This window comes from Parasteatoda tepidariorum, chromosome 9, assembly GCF_043381705.1.
Source record: "Parasteatoda tepidariorum isolate YZ-2023 chromosome 9, CAS_Ptep_4.0, whole genome shotgun sequence".
Taxonomy (NCBI): domain Eukaryota; kingdom Metazoa; phylum Arthropoda; class Arachnida; order Araneae; family Theridiidae; genus Parasteatoda; species Parasteatoda tepidariorum.
This window is the reverse complement of record NC_092212.1, coordinates 11,571,096-11,586,167: the sequence shown is the minus strand read 5'-3', so window position 1 is coordinate 11,586,167 and position 15,072 is coordinate 11,571,096. Positions and strand designations below refer to the sequence as shown.

Here is a 15,072-nt window from a genome sequence, read left to right as displayed (position 1 = left end):
GATTGATAACGCTTTAGGTGAACTTACTTCTTCAGCTCTAAGAAAATGGTCTCCAAGTACCATCATCTCCTACATCAAGAAGCCTCCACACGGTTTTTTATAAGTAGTCTGTGCAGATTATTTAAAAAATGAACTAGTTGTGCGCATGAACCCATTTACTTTTTTTAAAGTAATTTGGCAAAATTTATCTTATATATTTGAGAACAGTAGCCCGGTTTAAGCCTCCACACGGTTTCTTATCAATAGTCTGCGCAGACTATTTAAAAAGTGAACCAGTGCAGTGAAGCCAACTGCACCGGACGCGCCAAAATAATTAAAAAAGCGGTAAATAATTACGAAGTAAATTTTGCAAATATTTGACTATTTTTATTTGCATTTTAAGAGGTATAGCATGATATAATTACTGAAAAGTGGTGAATTATATAAGTCTACGAATTATTTAGAAACAGTGGTGAATAAAAATTTACTAAATTGAATTTATTAAACCAAGAATCACAATTGATAAACTACCACTTCAAAATATATATTTGCTGTCCGGAGCAAGTTGGCATCTCTGCCAGTGGTGCGCAAGAATCCAAATTCTATTTTTAAAGTAATTAAAAGAAATTTATCATATGCATTTGAGAATTGAATCTGTAGTGGTTGACAAGTAAATAAGACAAACCAATAATACTCATAAATTAAACAAATTTATACACATATATTTGATACCACTTTCTTATTTTTACTAGAGTTTTTACTACATGGCTCTTTCGTAAATTGGTTTGCATTCAATATGGTTTGATCGGACTACCTACAAGAAACCCTGTGGAGGCTTTCAGTTATAGGAGGCGTTGTTTAAGCACTCAGAAAATGTCTTTTCACTAGTTCGCTGCGCTCATTTAGATATATGCAAATATTATCATATAAATATTTATAAAATTTCTTAAGTGTCACGGGAAAAAACGAAAGTAAATAATTTTTTTATTTAACTATATGTGTTCAATACGCTTGCGTGTTTAATAACGGATAAAAATGAATTTATTAAGAAATGAAACAACTTCCAGATGCAATGAATGAATAAGCAAATGAACTTTTCGAACTTATTTAATTTACTTTTAAAAAAAAATCGAGAATAATTATACATTTTTTCAAGGCTTTCGTGAAATGATTAGTACCTTTCAAAGAAAATATAAAAACTTTTTAATATTAAATAAAATCTTCCCTTACGTAAAAAGGAAGAAATTAGAAATAACAGACAAGAGCATTTTCAAAATAACAGACGTTATGTTAAACTAAACATGATACGATATTAAAGGCTTTACATCAGGGGTGAAAGCGAGACGGAAAAGAGGAAAGGCTGGTAGTAAAACCATTTCAGTTATAGCTAGNATCTACACAGGTGACGAAACATGGATCTATGCATATATCTTCCCTTACGTAAAAAGGAAGAAATTAGAAATAACAGACAAGAGCATTTTCAAAATAACAGACGTTATGTTAAACTTAACATGATACGATATTAAAGGCTTTACATGTCTTGGTTGCTTAATTCTTCCTTCTGTAAATTTACTGTGAAAAACGAAGATATTTGGGCTCACCATAGTAATATTTACAATATGAATGCGTATATTTTGATCTGAAATTTCCAACGCGATACTTTAAAGTGAGTGATAGTCTAAAAATATAAGCCCAACAGATTTTTTTCTGGAAGTACTTAGTGCACAACAAGAAAATCATACATTTTCTAAACATTCATCTGGCGTTCCCATGAGTTTTAAAAAATATTTAACTCACCAAAGCCGCTGAGAAAAATATTTTTGCCTGTTCCTTTCCTCTGAAAACAGAAAAACTGTTTGTACACAATTGTTTCTTCTTTAATTTTTATCTTTACGGAACAAAGTATGCATGCCCAAAGTAATATAAAGCTTCTAATTTTGATCAGAAAACATTGAATTAGGATTTCTTTTTCATTCTTTAGGTAGAAGTTGACGTAAGAATATATCCACTTAATTTAGGAAGCTACTCATTAATAAAGTACCATTCTTTTTAAAAAAGTACTTTTTTGCTTATTTTAAGATGAAATGTACTAAACTGGAAAAAGTGGTAATGATACCTGATATGCTAATTTACGAATATATTAATATATTTCAGTAAGGATAATAATTAGAGCCCGGAATTTGATGACCTAAAAAATCTCAAATATTGCCCCTAAAAAATGCCTTTAAAAATGCGAAAATTGTGCTTAAAATGCCTTAAATAAAGTAAAAATATTGAACTAAAACAACGTTTTACTCTTTAAAATTATTGCGAGTCATTTAAAAAATATAAAGCAATGCAATACTTATTCTACTTTCATTAAAGTTTGAAAAATATGTCTTATATCCTAAAATAACAAAAAAAGGAAAATATATTGACACCAAAGCATTTTCATTTTGTATAGAAACTTTAATGAATATAATAACTTCCACCTCCTAATATTACTAAATGTCAGAATTACATTGGGTTATTAAATGTTTTTTGATAATTTGAAATATAAACGAGCGTTTCTTGTCTGAAAGTAAATTTTCATACTTGGAGGAGCTCTTTCAACGTCTACTGATGTTATTAGTGCTTACTGAAAAAGACGGTCTCACTTACTGACAATTCTCCTTCAATTTGAAAAGATGTTGCTTTCCCTGTTAATATCCTAGAGATTTTCTTCATTGTTTGGAAGCCAGGGTAATAATAAAAATTGATAAAAAAATAATAAAAATTGGAAAAATTTACAAAAAAATTAAAAAATGCTTTAAAATGCAAAATACGCATCAAAATTTAAAGAAAAATGCCCTATAAATCTAAAAAAAATGCTCTAAAGGACAAAAAATTTCGAAAAATGCAAAAAATGCAAAAAAATGCAAATGTCATCAAAATCCGGGTCTTAATAATAATATTTTTAAGAGCAGGAATGTCTAAGGAGACTTAATGTAAAAAGTGGTAGAAACTCGATTCATGTATATTATTTTTTTAATTATTCAATCGTAAAAAGTTTTTAAGGAGTTTTCAAAATGCAAATAGAGATAATGTATTGAAAACTACCACATCATATAAATTACAATATAGGTACGTATCAAATTTGATTTGGTAACTAATCAACTAAATAATAATTTTTAAAAAAATCAAGCAAATTTAATCAAATTTTACTACAAGTTTTAAATTGGTCGTTTCCTCTTATTTAGGAATTTAGATAAATGGAATTCCAACTGGTCAAGAAATTTACGAAAGACTCGCTAATTATTCGTCGCCCCTAATTGTAGTTAAACTTATCCAGCGATGCCAAATGCTTCGGACAAGACAAAACATTTTAAAAATAATTAGACAATTATAAACAAAAATTTGAAGATATTTCACTAATTTTGCCGGTTTTTTAGAATGCTCAACACGGTTTAGCTGTTATAAAGAGGCGTATCTCATAAACCTTTGAATTATTTAGAAGCAGTGGTGAGTAAAAACCTTGTAAACCGAATTTACTAAACCAAGTATCGTACATTAAAAGTCTACCACTCAAAAATATTTTTTTCGCTGTTCGTAACAAGTTGGCATCGCTGCTGATCCTATGACTCAGATGAATTAGTTGGAGCCCCTAGCGGGGCTGATGCTAAGATAACCAACACATATGAGTATGAGTGATCCTATGATTATTCATACTTATAATTTATTTATTTGTCAAAAACAATTTAAATTAAATTTATAAATTCAAGCTCTGAAAGGTAAAAGCATTAAGTCTTCTACCTTTTCAAAACTGAAAAATACAATATTACAAAGAATTCGTAAAACTTGGCAGTTATGCTATTCATGTACTAAAGCCAGCATAATTGTATGAATGCTAACTAGATTAATAACTTCCTACTGTGTTATGATTTCAAATACGGGTAATCATTATTACCATCCTCCTAGTAAATCGCAGATAAATTATATGAGTATGATAATGTGAACGCCATACTTGAAAAGAAGACATCAAAATCAAAGACATCTCTTTTTATTTGCTGGAGTGTACCGACAGCTGATAAAAGCTTTGATAAATGACAGGTGGCAGGAGGCACATCAGATGCTGTAAATAAGATAGCTTATCATTTGTTGTAATTTTACTTTAGATAACCCATTCATTCTTTACTGCGATAATCTCTGGATGTATTACGTTTTTGTAAACTAGTTTGCAAATTTGACAACAGTCATAACTTATATGTTATCTGATGTTTTATTGCGCAAAAAAAAAAAATTATTCTTACGTTGGAGTTAAACATTGAAAAATAACTCCTGATATTTATGATTGATAATTTCATTTTTAATTACGTTTGTCTGTTGTAATAACCTGCCCGAAAGCACTTCTACGGGGGATATTTTTCAAACCAAAATTATTAATACTTGAAATTTGAAAATTTTTACTTTTTATTTTTTGACAATTATTTTTTTCTGTCAAGAATTTCTTTTGTTTAACACTAAATTGCCCAAGGAAGTCATTTTAAATGCTTTTTCATTTGCAAAAAATTTGCAAACAATAATGCATAAATTTTTTTTTCTCCCCAAGTGAAGTAAATTTTCTTATTGTTAATATTTACTAATAACTTGTTATATAGCTGCAAATAATATAGAAAATTAATTAAACAAATTTCTTCACACATTAGTTACTCTTTCACAATATAGTCATTTTAACTGCTTTTGGGCAACATAGGAATATACTAAGTTTCAGTCCTTCTAATGTTAATAAAAATTAAAGACATTTTTTTTCCAACTTTACTCTGAGTTTCAAAAGTAGGGTTGCCAGTTTTTTACGCTTTGGACAAAATTTCTTCGAATGGTAGCTAATATTTGTGTTTTTATTGCTTTTTTTTTGTTTTATAAATTTCATTTATAATTATTTGCCCCACCATTTTAAGTAAATGATTCAAAAGTTTATATCAATGTCCACTTTGTATCTATTTTCTCGTGGTGAAACATTTTGCAGGATTAAAAAAATATTCTGGGAATTATTTTTTGTTTATAACTCTATAAAATATTTCGCAAAAAGCATAGTAGTTGGCAGTCCTACTATAGTTTATTCGATAAGCGCTCAGTTTCTTTACATAAAAAGGCTAGTAGCAGTAAAACAAATGTTTCATTTCTATTTAAAGCCATCTTTAAATATTAATGATTGTGGTTGATTAGACCAGAAACCATATGACGCTGTGACCATTTAAAAGTATAATACTATTTTCTAATGTTAACCATCACATGAGTTTTATAACATCGCAGTTGCGTAGCTTTAAATTATATGACAGATATTTATGTTATTCCTATATATTTTGGCCTTTGCATTTCTGAGATAAATAAGACGATCGAAATATTTAAATTACTAGTACTTAATTTTTTTGAAGAAAAAAAAAGTCTATGGGATGGTTAATTTTTAACAGGTATAAAGAAGCAAGGCTGAAAGTTTATAATAAGACTACAAGTACGGAAAAGAGCAATAACTGGTAAGGAAATTATTTCATTACAACTCATCTTCGGGAAAATTAAAATATCCCTGACTTAAAAAAAAAAAAAAAAAAAAAAAAAAAAAAAAAAAAAAAAAAAAAAAANGCCCTTAGAATTGCAACTAATTATTTCTAAAGATTCTCAATCCATTAATAACTAGACTTGACTTGTATTTCGATCAGGGCTCCTGGGCCGCGAAGCGACCCCTATCCCTTTCATCACGTTGTATTTGTCATTGTATGAGTTCATTGAGGTATAGCAGTCTATGTGGTAGCTGTCAGGGGGATTAAAGTACTTTGCATGAATAAATAATAATAATGAAAATAAAACGAAGCAGCTTGCTCTAAACTATGTGTGACTTCAGTTTTGGATGCTGGTTGATGGTCAGCGTGGGGAAATTCTTGATGAAGCCTTCAATATTGTAGTCAATATTTATTTTGATGACTGTAATATGAGGCGTCGGATGTAAAGTGAGCGGCTTTTGGTCTATATTTTATTTATTATTATTATTTTTCTTTTCGTAGTTTTCAAAGTTAAATATCTAGTTAAAATTAGCTGCATAGCATTTTTTGGCTTTGTCGAAGAAAAATCGGCAAATAAATAGAGAGGGCAGAAGATTTACTTCCTGCAAAAGTTTTTTAAATTGGTAGTGAATTAACAAGTAAAATTACCAGTATAAGGGACATGTTCGCCAACTCACTGAAAGACAGAGTATCAAAAAAAAGAGTCTGAAATACGGTTGATATGCTGGGGTGGAAAAATAGTTCAAACTAAAATTAACTAAACTAAAAATAACTTAAACTTCGCGTATCATTAACACGTTGAATGCCACTCTAATTTTACATGGCTTGACTGTATGGCCATAACGGTAAATAACTACAAACTAAATTCGCAAATATTTGACAGATTTTGCTAGTTTTTTAAAAGGTTTAGCATGACTTTTCTGAAAAAAGTGGTGAATTGTATAAGCCTACGAATTGTTTAGAAAGAGTGGTGGATAAAAATCCACGAAATTGAATGTATCAAACCAAGGATCACAATTGATAAACTACCCCTTGAAAATATTTATTCGCTGTCCGGAGCAAGTTGGCATCTCTGTGTATATAAATAAAACTATTTTTGTGTGTTCTATATTTCATTAGTTTCCTCAAGCCATTTTAGTAACTATAATAATAAAAAAACATTAAAAATTTACTCGAATTATGTGTTTCTATTAATCTTGGCTTCACCGGTGACCCCGTGGATCTACGAACAAACTCAATGCCGGTCACCGGTGACCCCCATGGCATTCAACGTGTTAATAGGGTACGTTTATTTGTAAAATATTTCAGAAAAACATATCTTCATCTAAAAATTCATTCACGGAGCGGATTTATTTCCGTTTCGAATTCTTATTTGCCATTTTTTTGTGCTCTCTTTAATACCATTGAAATAGTCTCAATGACAGAGCACTACGCAAGCATTCTATTTACCCAGCTGCATTAATGTTTCACTGTACCCGTACTCGAGTACGTGATATGAGTAACAGGATAGAAAAAGAGAATAACAGAATGAGCGGCGGTCATGACTGATGTCCAGGTGATGCCAAAATCGTGGATAAAATAAACCTCGACCTTCAAAAACATTTTTTCCTCTGTCTGATTCGTGAAATACTTTTAGAATGTTTTAGATTTTGACCCATTTCTCTCTATACAAATAAAATGCAATTTTTAGTTCAATGTTAAGATTTCTTCTCTTTTTGTGTGCTTTTTACGATAAAAATTAGTTTTATCGTAGTCTCACAAATGTTTGATTTTTCAAAAAGTTGCTTTATTGATGAGCACACTCTCATATCTTCACAAATCTCCTAAATCCCCTTGATTGTAAATTTGTAACTCTTAATATCACTTCAGGATTTTAATTACTTTTTGAATTATTATTTTAATTGCATACATTGATTGAAAACAAAAATTTTGCATAATGTTTATAAAAAATAAAATATCAAGAATATATTAAAAGATAAATTGTCAAAATAAAAAGATAATACATATAAACAAAAAAATCAATTCATTTTAATGTATTAATACTATTTAATTATTCAATATCTACCATTTTGACTTACATATCAAATTATTCTAATTTTAAACGAAAACATTCTCTGCCCTTAACTCTTAAAATTAAGTTAAAAGAAATATGCTGGAAAAACTTATTAATTTTAAACTATATCTTAACAGATTTTCGCTTTTTATCAGTCACCACTTTTCTTTTTCTTTCGTCAGTGGCATCCCTGCAATATTTTTAGTCTATTTTTAAGGGGCCTCCCTGGGCGAGCTGTATCGCCCGGCAAACTTGTGCAAAGCGTGGAGGTACCGGGCTCGAATCCCGCCGCAACCCTGGATGTATTCTTCGCGATACCCTTCTCTGAATTGTTCTATGTGTCTTTCTATTTGACAAAGGCTTATAAGCCTAAAAATTGAGCACACAAGTCTGCAAATATATGTAATTTCAATAAAACAATAAAGCCTATTTTTGAACAAAATGAGATAGTTTAACTACTCTTACATGGTGCATTAAGGGTACAAGTTAAGCAATAATATTTAACTTCTTTCTTTATTTATTTAAATAAACTGAATACCTGGGCTGTGAAGCGGCCCCTATCCCATTCATCATTAAAATACATACAATTAGTTAAAATACACTGATTTGGCAAACATTGTGGTAGCCATAAAAAATCAAACCGTTTGCTTGTGAAATAATAAAACAATGAAAAAATTCTAAATGGCAAATTGACNGCCCACAAATAAACTGCTAAAGAATTACTTTGGTTACCAGTTTTATCTTTTTACCGTGATTGATACGGTTTTATGCTGTCACGTATTTGTGACAGTCGGCGCGAAAGGGTTAAAGTACAAGTTAAGCAATAATATTTTACCTTTTTGTCGGTCGAGTCATGTATGCATTCTCTGGGCGTTGATAATCAGTGTTGAAAAAGAAAAAACTGGTAGACAAACTATTTTTATAGCAGTTTATTTGTGGGAGGGGTAATAACAGTTTGCTGTATTTAATTCACCACTACTTAGTTCGAATTAAAAATTACACAGTTACACTTTTAACACACTGGGATTGGATGTGTTAGATTTAAAGTGAAAGCAAAAATAAATCTGTCAAATTAGCCATGTCAAACTTCAGCTACCGCTTTTTATCTTTTTCTATCCTGATTCTGATTCCGTACGACTACACATTTATGACTCGCCCGTCCCGAAAAGGTTAAATCTGAAACTATAGAGTGTTATTTTATATTTGAAGTGAAATTTTAAATATTTTGTGAGCTTTAGATCAAAACAAATTTTCTGTTAGTCTAAATTGAATTAGCTACCACATTTTACTTTTATTGGACGTGCGCCCCCAGGAAAACGTTGGCAGCTATGATTTTACTGTTTCGCATAACTCCTTATTTAAACAGTTACGGATATCGATTTGTTTTGATATTATACCGTTGCATAATTGAAACACGCAACATGTGACATACACTCGAAAGTAATGGAGGTCGTGGTATTGTTATAAAATAGAAGAGAGTGCCCACATTTGGCGTGGCCATTTTCTACCATATCTCGCCAGTGTGGGCGAGAGAAATGTGTCAGTATTTACTGACTGACAGATATTGGCTCTATTTTCCTAAGATACGATTGAACAGTTATTTACAGAAGAGCGAAGGGCGTGTTCTTTTTGGAATTGAAAGGTGTTGTTCTTTATTAAACATTATTGAAGATAAGGCCTTGAATATGTTCTCAAATTATGATTCTTTTTATTCTTTCACTTGTTTGCTCTATTCATTAAACAACCGTTTTGTACATTTCGTCTCAACAACGCATGCATAACTTCGAATTTAAAGCCGTAGCCCTGAATTATTTTAGCTGCTATTTATTTATAGTTAGCCAATTAGACGCCCACATTCTTGTCTCAAGAAGGTGAAAATTGGTCGGTCAATTCTTTAGACCGATTCAATTTTATTCAATTCAATATCAATTCAATTATTATTATTCAATTCAATAATTATTATTCAATTCAATATCAATTCAATAATTATTATTCAATTCAATATCAATTCAATAATTATTATTCTATTCAATATCAATTCAATAATTATTATTCAATTCAATAATTATTATTCATTTCAATATCAATTCAATAATTATTATTCATTTCAATATTAATTCAATAATTATTATTCAATTCAATAATTATTATTCAATTCAATATCAATTCGATAATAATTATTCAATTCAATATCAATTCAATAATTATTATTCAATTCAATATCAATTCAATAATTATTATTCAATTCAATAATTATTATTTAATTCAATATCAATTCAATAATTATTATTCAGTTCAATATCAATTCAATAATTATTATTCAATTCAATAATTATTATTCAATTCAATATCAATTCAATAACTAATGTTCAATTCAATCAATATTCAATAATTATTATGAAATTCAATTATCATTCAATTATTGAGATCTATGTCAGGGAAAAAAGTTTGTGTCCCTCGGTGTTAATCAATCTACTTGTAATTATAATTTAACCAGAAATTATTTTATTGTGATATATTGTAAAACTTATTAATTCGTGAACAAAATAAAGAAATATTAAACTAAAGTAACAACATGTGAAGCTATCAAATTGTTTTTGGCGTTATTAATTACCACTTTTTTCACCTAAAAAGCATTTTTTACAACGTTCTAAAGTGTTGCGTATAAGCAACGTTATGTCACTGATGTTTCCCTCGGATGTTCCGTGTACTCAGCATCAGTGTGAAGTAAATTTAAAAGCCCTAATGGTTTTTTTTTCTGAATTATTTAGAAATGTCTCATATTCCGTTTTCCACAAATTATCTTATTAAGTAGTAAAGTATTTAGAACTTGTAGAATTTGGTTAATTACACCAAGACTCACCACAAGTGGAACAAAGTGACGTTATATGTGAACTAATGAATTATATTTATAAGTACTAACGGGCGAAATAGCTTTAAAATAAATTTACTAAACAGAAAATATTTTGCATTTTCGAATTTAAGATAGAACATTTATCAATTTTCAGCAATAAAAAAGGCTTTTTTTTTGGTCGGAAATTCGAGAGGAAAAAAAATCTGATAGAGAAGTGGTTAATCACAAAATGACCAATAATTCTGAAAGCATTAGTTGGTCATTTTCTACCATCTATAAATTATTTTTCAAAAAGCGTAGTAGCTGGCATCCCTGCTTTTGTCGAATTGGTATTGTCAGATTGGCTACTACATTCCAACGGTTAGGGTTAATATACCTGAGTTGACCATTTTCTCGGGAAAACTAAAAAAAGTGGTAACAAAGTTACAAAAAAAAAAAAAGAAAGAAAAGAAACATTCAGTTTACTTTATCCTTCCAATTGTTTTTAAAAATAATTATTCTGTAAAAGAATCTCTGTTAGGGATTTCTGTTCTCACAATATTAAAAGAACAAAGAAGTGGTTTCTAATTTTTTTCCGATTGGGGAACCCTGAGAAATCGAGCTTTTTTTGGAGGAACCCCGAAACTTGATGAATAAATTTTATGAGTAATTATGACTATATTAATTAACGAATGACTAAAAAACTATTAATTATTTTAAAAATACGTCAAGATTTAAAATTTATTAATTATTTTGAAAATATTTATAGAATGAATGAGGAATAAAATTTTTTCCTCATATCGTTTTATCAAGTTTTAGTAATTTCTTAATTAAATAAATCTTAATTCATTAATTCTTAATAAATAATTTTTAATTAATTAATTTTAATTAATTAATTTTAATTAATTAATTCATAAATAATAAATTTTTAATTAATTATATTAATTTTTAATTAATTATTTCGCAACTAATTATATTAATTCTCAATTACTAGCTCTTGATTTATTATTTCTCAATTAATTATAGTAATTCTTAATGAATTATTTCTCAATTTTTAAGTCCTAAAATTTGGTTTTTATGCCTGAAAGCTGAATTTACAGGTCTGAAGCGGCATTTTGTCGATTGCTTCATTTGTTTTTAATGCTTGCAAGAACAGAAACTAAAAGACTTGAAATATGGTTTCCATTTAAAATAAGAATGATATGGTGAATGATGAAAGGAATGATAAATGAGAATGGTTGTCATAAAAACATGCTTCTTCATTGTTGAATTTGGTTATTTTTATATGATTCGAAACACAAATGGAAATTTTTCGTTTTGATAAACATTTGCTATATTTACTATTACAGTTCTCATTCTATTTTTTATTTTTAATTTTGGGTAGGGAAATAGGGTTTCCATTAAAAAAAGAACGAAAAAGGAATGGTGAATGAGAATGGTTATCATAAAAAACCTAATGCTTCATTCTTGAATTTGTTTATTTTTATTTGATTCGAAATACTAATGGAAAATTTCATTAGGGTTAACATTTGCTATATTTACTATAACAGTTGGACTTGGCATTCTAGTTTTTATTTTCATTTTTTACCTAACGAACTTTGCGTAACGCACCTGCATCTGTTACTGTAGAAATTATCTCATTATTTGATGCTTTCTACTAGAACAAAGAATTTTCCAATGTATTGATTTAAAACTTAAGTTAAACAAATAAAAAACTAATCTAATTATTTTCCTAAGAGCTAATAGTGGGCCCCCTAATAGTTTTTCTACTTCTATTTTATTTATATTTTCTTAATACGAATATTGATAAAATTTTCATTATTACTAAGATAAAAAATGTGGCAATTTTTTGTGAAAATAAACAAATAAATCCAAGGAAAGAGGGGAAAAAACGCAAATGTGACAAGCAGACTCAAAGAATAATGATAATGTAAATAGAGTGATATCATTGATAAAGATGGGAATTTTTATCTTGCGATTGGCTTCAAGATTGTGCCGAAATAGCTCAGTTGGGAGAGCGTTAGACTGAAGATCTAAAGGTCCCTGGTTCGATCCCGGGTTTCGGCATAAGTATATATCCTCGGTAGTATAGTGGTCAGTATCCCCGCCTGTCACGCGGGAGACCGGGGTTCGATTCCCCGCCGGGGAGAGCATTTTACCCAACAAAGAGCTGGCTTATTTTTTTAAGTAAGAAATCCGAATTAGAAACTTTTTCATTCTCGTTACATTGCGTTTTAAATTGTTAAATAGAATAGCTGGGTATAGTTCTATCTTCACGATCGAAATTTAGTGGTACTGGCAGACTTAACATTAATACACGCTTCGTCAATATGTGAAATAAAAATATTTCTTGCGTTGGTGTGCCGAAATAGCTCAGTTGGGAGAGCGTTAGACTGAAGATCTAAAGGTCCCTGGTTCGATCCCGGGTTTCGGCATAGTTATTTATCCTCGGTAGTATAGTGGTCAGTATCCCCGCCTGTCACGCGGGAGACCGGGGTTCGATTCCCCGCCGGGGAGAATTTTTTTAATTTAAAAGTTTCTAAAAATAAATTACTCTAGACTTTGAAATCTTTTTCTTTAAGGCTTTCTATCTAAGTTTTCAAATAATGATTTAATTTAGAAAAAAAAATTTTAAATCATTTTTGTCATGAATTTTTTCGTCAATTTATTACTGTGCTTTTTGAAAAATAAAGAACTAATAAAATAATATAAAGTTGAATTGATTTTAGGTTTTAAAAAATATTCCAAACAATATTATTTTACAGGAACGAATGTAGTTATTTTCGTATTAAATGAGTCTAAATCATTTCTTCAACCAGAACTTACTTTTTAAATTTTTAATCCTTATTTTGATAAAAATAATAAATATCTCATTAAAGATAATAAATATTAAAAGTTTCTCCGAATCTTGTTATCTTGGCGTACAAAGACTTGATGACCTATATCATTGACGGTCAAGCTTACTTTAATACGTTGTCTCTGATCTGCGTACCTATGGTGTAGTGGTTATCACATCCGCCTAATACGCGGAAGGTCCCAGGTTCGAAACCTGGTAGGTACAAGCAAGTTTATTTTATTCATGAAATAAATGTTTCCTTTTTAACATTATACTTCAAACATTTTTAAATTTTAGCTCAAAACATTTTTATTACTTTTGAATTTCATTATTTCTTAAATACTTATTGTAGGTGCGTTTTCAATAATCAATATATTTTTTTAAATACATTTTAAGTATAAATTACATTTTTAGTTTTATATATTTGGAATTTCAGTTATGATTTTTATTAAAAATTTAAAATTATAAAAGAATTTATATTTTGCATAAGTGGAATTTTTGATAAAATTTTTATTTCAACTTTGATTTTAAAAAAATATTTATTAATACATCAAGAAATATTTATTTATGTATTTCATTTCTAACAGAAAATGTATTTACATTTATTTTTATTTTTAATTGAAACGTTTATTTTTTATTCACTTATATTATTTTAATTTATATCTACATCAATTTAGCATTTTTAATGAGTTTATTATACATTAGCCTAACAAGATTTTTAAACTCAATTTTTTTCTATCTCCATCTCTAAATTTGTTAAGAATAACGCTGCCGCCGTGTAATAGAAAAAGCTGCAAAAAATTCAAAATTGAATTTTTTTGCAAGTGGCATTTTTGTGCGTAATATTGTGCATTTGCAATATGTAGCAGAAGCTACATATTGCTTTTAAAAATTTATTTTATTAGTTCTGAAATTCTATTTCAGCGTCGATAGCTTTAACAATAGAAAGAAAATAGTTGTCAAGGAACTTTTCTCAAATCTGTCATGAAGCACTTAAGTTATTTTTCCAGCTGCACGACACAGTAGAATTCTTAAAATTTATCTATATCGATTTTTAATTGACTTATTAGACATTAACCAAACAGAATTATTAACTACCGTTGTGCCTTTCTCCTTCATTTAATTTGTTTAAATATATGATTCATTTAATATATGATTCTTAAAATTTATCTCTACATAAATTTATAATTTCTTACCTAATTAGTTTATTAGATATTAGCCAAAGAAATTATAGTCGAACAAAATTATTTAATTCTGTTTTACCTTTTTAATTTAATTTGTAATGAAATATGATTCCTGAAACTTATCAGGTAAAAGTTCATTAGACATTAACCAAAGCCAAGCAGAATTATTAAATTCTGTTTTGCCTTTCTCCTTCATTTGATTTGTAAAGTAAAATATGATTCTTAAAATTTATCTGTATATCCATTTATAACTTCTTACCTAATAAGTTTGCTAAACATACAGGATTATTAAAGTCTGTTTTGTCTTTCTCCTTCATTTAATTTGTAAAGTAAAATATAATTCTTGAAATTTATTTGTATATTCATTTATAACTTTTTAGCTAATAAGCTTATTAGACAAGCAGAATTATTAAATTCTGTTTTGCCTTTCTCCTTCATTTAATTTGTAAAGTAAAATATGATTCTTAAAATTTATCTGTATATCCATTTATAACTTCGTACACCTAATAAGTTTATTAGACAAACAGAATTATTAAATTCTGTTTTGCATTTCTCCTTCATTTAATTTGTAAAGTAAAATATGATTCTTAAAATTTATCTGTATATCCATTTATAACTTCTTACCTAATAAGTTTGCTAAACATACAGGATTATTAAAGTCTGTTTTGTCT

At 28.6% G+C, this 15,072-nt stretch overlaps 1 protein-coding gene and 5 non-coding genes across 6 annotated transcripts in view; all 6 read left to right on the top strand.

Annotated features, from left to right (window-relative positions):
* Positions 1–15,072, top strand: part of LOC107436800 (uncharacterized) — a 173,025-nt gene that overhangs the window by 34,585 nt on the left and 123,368 nt on the right. The window lies entirely within an intron of this gene.
* Positions 12,376–12,448, top strand: TRNAF-GAA (transfer RNA phenylalanine (anticodon GAA)). Its single transcript has one exon. It is a non-coding gene; the product is annotated as a tRNA-Phe (tRNA).
* TRNAD-GUC (transfer RNA aspartic acid (anticodon GUC)) lies at positions 12,459–12,530 on the top strand. The gene has a single exon. It is a non-coding gene; the product is annotated as a tRNA-Asp (tRNA).
* TRNAF-GAA (transfer RNA phenylalanine (anticodon GAA)) lies at positions 12,744–12,816 on the top strand. Its single transcript has one exon. It is a non-coding gene; the product is annotated as a tRNA-Phe (tRNA).
* Positions 12,827–12,898, top strand: TRNAD-GUC (transfer RNA aspartic acid (anticodon GUC)). The gene has a single exon. It is a non-coding gene; the product is annotated as a tRNA-Asp (tRNA).
* Positions 13,370–13,442, top strand: TRNAI-AAU (transfer RNA isoleucine (anticodon AAU)). The gene has a single exon. It is a non-coding gene; the product is annotated as a tRNA-Ile (tRNA).